Source organism: Jaculus jaculus, chromosome 2 (assembly GCF_020740685.1).
Source record: "Jaculus jaculus isolate mJacJac1 chromosome 2, mJacJac1.mat.Y.cur, whole genome shotgun sequence".
NCBI lineage: Eukaryota > Metazoa > Chordata > Mammalia > Rodentia > Dipodidae > Jaculus > Jaculus jaculus.
This window is the reverse complement of record NC_059103.1, coordinates 214,295,470-214,305,267: the sequence shown is the minus strand read 5'-3', so window position 1 is coordinate 214,305,267 and position 9,798 is coordinate 214,295,470. Positions and strand designations below refer to the sequence as shown.

At 43.5% G+C, this 9,798-nt stretch overlaps 1 pseudogene; it reads right to left on the bottom strand.

Annotated features, from left to right (window-relative positions):
* Positions 1-8,648: 8,648 nt before the first annotated feature.
* LOC101596119 lies at positions 8,649-9,128 on the bottom strand (annotated as a pseudogene).
* Positions 9,129-9,798: the final 670 nt, after the last annotated feature.

The following is a 9,798-nucleotide window of genomic DNA, read 5'->3' as shown; positions in this document are numbered from 1 at the left end:
TGGCCACATTTAAGGGCTGTATATGAGACTGTTGCTCCCCCAAAACCCCACAGGTTCCAACCAGGAGACAAAGTACTTGTCAGAAGATACCAACGGAAGTCCTTAGAACCCAGATGGAAAGGCCCCTACATCGTGCTGATGACCACTCCCACAGCCATAAAGGTAGATGGCATCACATCATGGATCCATTGGACCCACGTAAAGCCACTTCCCTGGCAAGCTGGAGACACATGGACGAGCCATCCTGACCCAGAGGACCCACTGAAGCTCTGCCTCCACCGGAAAGACCCAAATTGAAACAAGTACTGATACTGTTATTTACTGTTTGCTTAATTAATAGCCAGGTTTGCTGGGCTGCTAGAAACCCTCATCTCCCACATAACATTTTCTGGCAGACCATCACCCCTAGTTCCAAAAAGGTGGTAATGCAAACTTGGGAAACACATCCCCCTGGAACTTGGTGGCCCAATTTGACTTTAGACTTATGTGCCCTTTTTAAACAGGACCCCCATCACCAAGGCAGGATAGGAATCCCAGGATGTGGAACTCATACTGCCATGCAAACCTTACAGGGCACCTGCTTTTATGTATGTCCAGTCCCCACGGATAGGAGGAAAATCTCAAAATGTGGGGGAGAAGCAGATTTTTGTTTTCTTTTTTATTATTATTTATTTATTTATTTATTTTTATTTATTTGAGAGCAACAGACACAGAGAGAAAGACAGATAGAGGGAGAGAGAGAGAGAATGGGCACGCCAGGGCTTCCAGCCTCTGCGAACGAACTCCAGACACGTGCGCCCCCTTGTGCATCTGGCTAACGTGGGACCTGGGGAACTGAGCCTCGAACCGGGGTCCTTAGGCTTCACAGGCGAGCGCTTAACTGCTAAGCCATCTCTCCAGCCCAGAGAAGCAGATTTTTATTGTAAAGCATGGGGATGTGAACAGACTGGGACTTGTTCTTGGGTAAAGCCATCCCCCTCGAGCCTCATTAAGATCCAAAGGAGCAAGGCCACTCAATGTACCCCGAGACTACCTACATGTAATCCCATTGTTGTTTCCTTTACTGAAGCAGGAAAAAAGGAGACAAAATGGGATACAGGGATTACTTGGGGATTGCGACTCTGCCAGTCAGGATATAACAATGGAGTCCTGTTCACCATTCTCTTAAAAATTACACCCCTACAGCCACCCCAGGCTATAGGGCCCAATAAGGCCTTAACTCAAGCCGTACCAGTCAAACCCCTTGCCCCACATAATAACACCAGGACCCTACCTCCTTCAAAGCCCCATCCCCCCCCCCCATCACAAGCCTATAAAATGACAACACAAAAACTTCCAGGGAGGCCTGCAGAAGACATAGAAAGAAACCCTAGCAGGGATTTGATGCAAGAAGAACACAACCCTCTTCTCTCACTCTTACACTCTACCTATTGTTTCCTTAACTCCTCTAGACCTGATCTCACCGAATCCTGTTGGTTATGCTATAATGCGAGGCCCCCATTTTATGAAGGGGTCGCAGTCTCTGATTCATATAATGTATCATCAGATATAAACAAATGCAGATGGCAACAGCCAAGAAATATAAAACTTACCCTCCAACAGGTATCTGGACAAGGACTATGTGTCCCTGGTGCCCAATCTAACTCAATTCCCTCTCCTTTATGTAATCAGACCATTTTTCTCAATGCCTCTTCCTCCTATCTTATTCCTTCTGAAGACTCTTGGTGGGTTTGCAATACAGGGCTCACACCCTGCATTAATGCAGCTGTGCTAACCACTGCTGAAGATTCCTGTGTTCAGGTACGATTAATCCCTAAAATAACCTACTACTCAGCTGAAGAGATGAACCACTATCTGGGTGTAGACTTAATCAGAACAAAGAGAGAGCCGATTACCGCCCTAACTGTTAGTTTACTACTAGGTTTGGGACTTGCAGGAGCAGGAACGGGAATAGCTTCCATAGTGACTCAGAACCAACAGTACACTGACCTCAGAATAGCAATAGACTCAGACATCCAAGAATTAGAAAAGTCAATCTCCCATTTACAAGAGTCACTTACTTCCCTAGCTGAGGTAGTTCTTCAAAATAGAAGGGGTTTAGATTTACTCCTTCTACAACAAGGGGGACTATGTCAAGCTTTAGGAAAAGAATGTTACTTCTATGTTGATCATTCTGGAGTAATTAAAAAATCAATGACTAAAATAAGGGAGGGATTAGAAAAGCGACAACGTGAACGCATACTTCAAGAAGGATGGTTTGAATCATGGTTCAATTGCTCCCCCTGGTTCACTACCTTGATATCCACCCTCCTAGGACCCCTACTCATCCTACTACTATTGCTTACTTTTGGCCCCTGTATTTTATGTGTTCTTTGACCTCTTTGAACATATTTATAATTATTCTTTTGAACTCTTTCTCAGGCATTTCCTCTAACTCTTTCTCACTGGAGGACATTTCTGATGCATTAATACTTTTAGGTGGATTTATATCATCTTGCTTTTTAGTGTTTCTTGTGTTATAATGTATATATTTTTGCATCTTGGATTAAGTTAATGCTTGGATTTTCTAGCTAGCTGTGTATTCTTAGCTGTATCAATTGATTTGATGTAATATATTTTCAGGGTAGGACCTTAAGGTGTTAGGTGTGGCTCTTAAGACTCTCAGAGTATCTACAAAGATGTTCTTAGGGGTTGAGTTTCCCTGCTATAGGAGTATTCAAGCAGGCTGAGTGGAATAAAATACAGGTAGATTCTAAAATTTAACTAAACACTGTACACATTCAATCAAAAACAGCCCCGAGTATGTATGCAAGAGTAGTTATTATAACGACCAGATCCTCTATCAACAAAGAGGTTAATATTTCTGGTCTGTTGAGGGATCCAAGTCAGCTTGTGAGCAAGTGAGACCCTTCCCTGGTGCAATCCCAGTTAACTTGGATGATTTTGGTCTCAGTCAATTTGCTGCCTGGGTCGTTAGGCTGCTGTTCTGATTTCTGGAGCTGGGCACTTGCTTTTCCTGCGGGGCAAACTGAGCCGCTGCTGCTGCCTCTCCTGCTGCTGTAGCTGCCACTGCTGGAGCCACCACTGCTACTGAAGCTGCTGCTGCTGTGTCCACTGCCGCTGCTCGCCCTGAAGCTGCTGCTGCCGAGTCTGCCGCTGCTGCCACTCCTGGGTCTGCTGCTGCTGGGGCCGCTGTTACCAGTGCTGGAACCACTGATGTTGCTGCCGAACTCTGCTCCTGCTTGGGTCCCGCTGTCAGCCCAAGTTGGCGTGGCTGGGTCCCGGGCCGCTGCTCTGTTCGCCGGAGCTGGGCTCAGGCGGTGGGGGAGGGGAAGGAGCCGCAGCTGCTCTGGTTCTCTCGCTGCTCCACGTGTTCTTCTACCTCGCAGTCTGCTCCTCCGTTGCTCGGTGCCGCTCTCCCCTCACGTTTCCCGAGTTGCGGAGAGCGTGGTGTGAGGGGAAGCACCCGCACCTGGCTTTTCCTGCAGCTCAAGCTGAGTCTGGCGGCTTTCTGCTGCGCCGCAGCCGCAGCGGTTGGCCGAGCTGCCGGAGCCGCTTTTCCCGCCTGTGCAGGCTCTGGATGCTCTGGAACTCTTCTACTTCTCTGCTGCCGCTTCAATTTCCTATACACCTCACTTTTTAGTAAAAGTGTGTATTTTGCTGAGATTTTTGGTCTTTTTCCCCCCTAGGCTGCTTTGGCGTGGTACCTACGCCGCCATCTTAACCGGAAGTGGCCCCTGTATTTTAAATAAGCTGGTAAAGTTTATGAAACAACGGCTAGGCACCATCCAATTGATGGTACAAAGAAATTACTCTTACCAACCAGTGACAACCAACATAGATACAGGAAATATTTAGACACTCAAATAGGGACCTTGGATAGGCTCCCCAAGACACATAGAGAGGGGGAAATGAGAGACCAGAAAGAAATAACACGTAACTAATTAAACAATGACACTGCCATTGTAGGACAAACCATTGTGAACAAAGGAGGATCCCGGGCTCGGCCCAGATAAGGAACGAACTGATTAAAGTGCCAACCTTTGCTTCTGAAACTCATGCTCGCTTGCTCAACAGGACATTCCAGAAATACTTAGCTCTGGGGGCCTCCGGCCCTTGCAAAAGATAGGATCTGCAAGCAGTCTGCTGACCAGAGATGAGCAACTAGAAATGTTCCCGCGTGTGCCTTCTTGGAACCAATCATTTTAAAAGATGCTATGTGATGTAACCTTTTGCCCCCTTCCCACTCTTTTCCTTTATAAACCCCTACTTTTAGAAGGTCGAGGCTCTCTCCCACTCCCGCTGCGTCGGTCTGTGTGGATTGAGTCCCTGCTTAAGCTTGACATTAAAAGAAACCTGTTGTTTTTACATTCGAGTGTCTCGGCTTCTGTGGCAGTCCTCTAGGTGACTCCTGGGTGACCGGGGGTCTTGGCTCCTGATCAGGGGTCGTGGCACAACACTGGGGAATCGAACTGGGATCAAATGCCTTAACTGCTAAGCCATCTCTCCAGTCCTTTTTATTTATTTGAGATAGAGAGGGACAGAGAGAGAGAGCCACATGTATTTTTGATCAGGGAGGACAAAGAGACACAGAGATGGACTCAAAGCTAGTGTACCATCTCTAAGAGGAGAGTCACAACAAATGCTTCCAAAGGATGACACATGGTCAACACAGCCTTGACTTATCCTAGTAGACAACACAATGCTGACAGTCATAGAATTCCTCATAGGTCCCCAAGAATCTCTCCTACAGAGTCACTAGTGACCTTCAAAAATGCAATATATGGTTACTTTTGGCTGCCTACCTAGTCTTAAAAACCATGCAAGTGAGTATAACCACAGAATATAACAATGTAAACAGATGTTCAGGTTAACAGGCTTTCCTATCTGATGCTAAATGTAGACATCCACTTGGTCATTTTTAATTTAATTATTACATTTGTTGAGGGAAGTTTAAAGCCAAGGAAAGGCACTTATGTGGCTAGAGATCCCATGTGGAGGGTCTGGTAAAACTGGAGAGAAAAGAAAGTTTAAAGAATTCCTACAGGGCTGGAGAGATGGTTTAGTGGTTAAGTGCTTGCCTGTGAAGCCTAAGGACCCCCGTTTGAGGCTCGGTTCCCCAGGTCCCACGTTAGCCAGATGCACAAGGGGGTGCACGCGTCTGGAGTTTGTTTGCAGAGGCTGGAAGCCCTGGCATGCCCATTCTCTCTCTCTCCCTCTCTCTGTCTTTCTCTGTGTCTGTCGCTCATAAATAAAAAAATTTAAAAAAAAAAAAGAATTCCTACAATGTGAGCTAAATGGGGGTAAAGAGCCCATGTGGAGAGGAGTAAGGGCTACCCCAGCCTCCCCACCCCCAACCCCGCCTCAGCTCAGCCCTGGTGGGCCTGGGTTGAGCCTAGGTGAAACTCACTAGCAGCTGAAAATTCCCAAGTGGTCAGGCATCTCAGCAAGCATGCCTTCCCCTCATAAATGTGTTTATAAACTTATGGCGGTGGTCCCTGCCTTCTGGCTCAGGTGAACCAAAGGGACAGCTGGTTGGTTAGGGTTAGGGGCTGTTCAGGAAGAGGCTAGTCCTGATGCCAAGTTCTGGGGGCTGAACTTGACCTGCCACAATGTTTCCTAGGAAATACCTCCTTCCCAGGAGGGGGCCCAGGCTGTTTATAGAAAAACAGGTCTAGGTGACTAGGCAAGAGATAAGAAGTGAGATCATCTTTGATTTCTTTTTAAAAATTTTAATTGCTACCTTTTATTATTTTACAATATATTTCAAAAAATGACATTATAGTTGCCTTGATTGCTTTACAAGACCGGGAATAAAAGAACACTTAGAACACACAAACATCAAGCTGAAACGCCTCCTTGTACTGAGCCATAATACCAAAGGGTTTGTTTTTTAAATAAGCAGATGTGTGATAATGCAAAATAGAACTAAAACTTGTTAAAACACAAAGCAAACTTGGCTTTAATGGCATAGAAAAGAGGTGTTTTTTTTTTTTTTTTGTTTTGTTTTTCAACACATCTGGTTCTGGCAGTAAATAGTAGGATGCATTTAAAGCAGCATGTGCCCTGAAAACTTGTGTCTTCTGTGTGTGCATTATCACTTGGACCAGAGACTAGACACATGAAAAAATAATTGTTCTCAATATCCTCAGTACTTTTCCCTCCACAATGTCAGAATGTTAATGAACAGAGCTCAAAATTCTTATGAGTGATGGTATTTTTATAGTTATTTTTCTCCAGTAGCACTGGATGCTGTAACATTTATCTAAAAGAGAAGCAATAAAAATGAAAGGACATCCTCCAGGATCTGATTTTCACTTCACATTCTCCAAGTAGTAAAATAGCAGCTCTCGGGCTGGGGAAATGGCTTAGTGGTTAAGCTGTTTGCCTGAAAAGCCTAAGGATCCCAGTTCAATTCTCCAGGACCCATGTAAGCCAGATGCACAAGGGGGTGCATGCATCTGGAGTTCCTTTGCAGTGGCTGGAGGCCCTGGCACGCTCCTTCTCTCCTTCTCTCTACCTGCCTCTTTCTCTCTCAAATAAATAAAATATTTAAAATAAAATAGCAGCTCTACAGGGTGATGATAATGAACTTCAGTTTCTTTGTATTAGTTTTTAATCATGTTAACATTAAAACAGATTTAGCTGGATTTCCAAAAGGAAAATCTTACTTGCCAAATATTTCAGAACTTTTAAAAAGCATTAAATACATGTAATTTGTACTTATCTACAAAACACTTATGTGTATATATTTATTTATATATCTTACTGTCAATGAAATCCCTTTTATTTGTCTAGATATGAGAAACAAGGTAAGTGACCAATGCTAGGTTTCTTTCTTTATAAGCAATATTTTGGATCTAAAAACAAAACTGAATATTCCTGCAGCATTTTTAAAATAACCTCACAAAATAGAGTAAAAAGAAACCCCTATTGGATAGGCTTCAGCCAGGCAATTCTTGTTAGGTTAGATGCTACCAAAGTGGCATTGCGACATTGGCATTGAAATTTCTGTTTTCTTTCTTCGAGTTTGTCAGTTCTTTACTACAATTACCCTTTTCTAGCAGGACACAGTGTGTAATCACACAGTAAGGCTGACAGACCATTTACATTGCTCATAGTATCACGGTGGATCTAACTCTCAAAAGCTGATCCAAACCAAAGTGAACACTAGGCAACGACAGCCACATTTGGTCACATTCAAGTATTTCCAAAAGCACTCTGCTCCTACACATGTCTTTTTTAACTGATTTTGTGTCAAGTTTATTAAACTTGTATCACATAAAATTGTAATTTTTTAAAGAATTGTATTTTGGGCTGGAGAGATGGCTTAGTGGTTAAGCTGTTGCCTGTGAAGCCTAAGGACCCCGGTTCGAGGCTCGATTCCCCAGGACCCACGTAAGCCAGATGCGCAAGGGGGCGCACGTGTCTGGAGTTTGTTTGCAGTGACTGGAAGCCCTGGCACACCCATCCTCCCTCCCTCCCTCTTTGCCTCCTTCTCTCTGTCACTCTTAAATAAATAAAATAAGCAAAAATAAAAATAAAAAAAAAGAATTGTATTTTAAGGGACTACTCTATACTTCAGTTTGCAAACTGTCATTAGTAATGTCCTTTCTATAAACATGGTTGGCAAAATTAAAAAGGCACAAAAGAGGGGCAAACAAGATATGTTTTCAACTTTTGGTGACGAGTACCAGGGCACATATCGTATAGTTCATGAAGAAAAGCTGACAAACAATTCAGCAATTCAAGCACAACTTGAGCTACGAAAAACTTCTCTTCAGAAATATCCTGAGGCATGAGGCAAAAATTACTTTTCCTTATCACATGCTTTATGTAAAATAAAATGAAAAGCGGCGCATACATTTGGTTTTAACAGTGGACCCATGTTTTTAAAATTGTGAGGCAAATAATCAAAGGAAAACAATACCAAAATAACTTTCATAAACAAACTCCACCTGTAGCCTCTGTTTACCACTCAGTGAGATAAACCTCCAATAAAATGTAAAATGCAAAATGCATGGGCTGGATGGATGGCTTAGCAGTTAAGGCATTTGCCTTCAAAGCCAAAGGACTCAGGTTCAATTCCCCAGATCCCACGTTAGCCAGATGCATAAGGGGATGCACGCATCTTGTGTTCATCTGCAGTGGCTGGAGGCCCTGGCATCCTCTCTCTCTCTCTCCCTCTTTCTCTGTCAAATAAATAAATAAATAAATAAAAATAAAAATATATTTAAAAAAAAATGTAAAATGCAGCAAACACAAACATGTAATCTAAAAACTTTCATGATAATCCCTGTAACGGGCCAATCAAAAAGGAACAAGTAGATGTTATGCATTCCTGTGGCTCTTGAAAATTCCCCTTTTCTTTGTTTAAACCTAATAAAAGCTCCTCCCAGACTCCATTAGGGGCTCTTGGATGGATCCACTGCTTTGGTAAAATCTGGAGCCTGAGCTTAACCCGGAAATAAAGATCTTTGCTGTTGCACACGTGTCTGATTCTGTTGGTGGTCTTTGGGGGACTCCGTGATTTGGGCATCTATGTGTGTAGATTTTTTTTAATTTAATTTAATTTAATTTTTTATCTTTTCATAATTTTTATTAACATTTTCCATGATTATAAAAAATATCCCATGTGTGTGTAGATTTTTTTGAGACACATCATCAAGACTATCTATGTGCAAAATCACTGTTTTTGCATATATTTGTAGTTCCCAGATAAAACTGGGCTTTCCTTTGATGTGAATTCATTTCATTAAAACTATCGCCATCTGCCATGTTGGAAGATTGAAGAACATCACACATTTCAGAGGCCAGAAGTTTTTTTCTCCTGGAGTTGTAGTCTTTTGTATAACATTTTGCAAGCTTAGCATCATACCAACTTCTCCTTTCATTTTGTCTCTGTTTGAATGACATTATGCCAAGTATTGAAGAGCAAGCAAAACTGAGTGCATAACAGGGGGGTTGGGATGGCCCATAAACAAAATCAGGTCAGGCAGACATACTTGATCTTGGACGGTTGCTCTTCCATTTAGTGGAATTTAGTGGAATTTAGCTAAATCCGGTAGCTGGTTAACTATTGACAGAACATCAGGTTCTTCATTCATGGTGGAGGAGGAAGAATTCATCTTCTATCCCACACACTTGAGTAAAATCATCTTAAATTCCTCTAGAGCTTTAGGTGTCCAGGGCCCGCTGCCCCATCAGGACCACTCACACAGCTGAAGTAGAGGTCCCCAGCAGCACCCTCCTACATGTCCTGGTCTAACTCCAGTTTCCACAGAGCCCCGGTGCTGGTCCATCTTTGATTTCTATCAAGTGCAAACTTTCCTGTCTTTTACTTTCAGGGGCCCAGTCACCCTTAACTGCATACTCCCTCTCATTTCTCTCTCTCTCTCTCTTTCTCTTTTGAGGTAGGGTCTCACTCTGGCCCAGGCTGACCTGGAATTCACTATGGAGTCTGAGGGTGGCCTTGAACTCACAGCAATCCTCCTACCTCTGCCTCCTGAATGCTGGGATTAAAGGTGTGTGCCACCAAGCCCAGCACATTCCCCACTGTCTTGAGAAGACACTCTAACTGCTGTTAGAGGAAAGAGGACAATGACTGGTCAGTCTTTACCAGCTTCTGGCTGAATGGGGGTGTATGGCAGTTAGAGAGTCTCTCTCAGGGAGGGGACCTATTCTAAACTATTCTAAAGAACCCTGAAAGTGTATGATGGCATACAGGAAGATAGTCCTGGAAGAAAATGTTGGGGAGAAAGAATAAAAGTAAGGAGTTAATGAGACATGAGCACACAG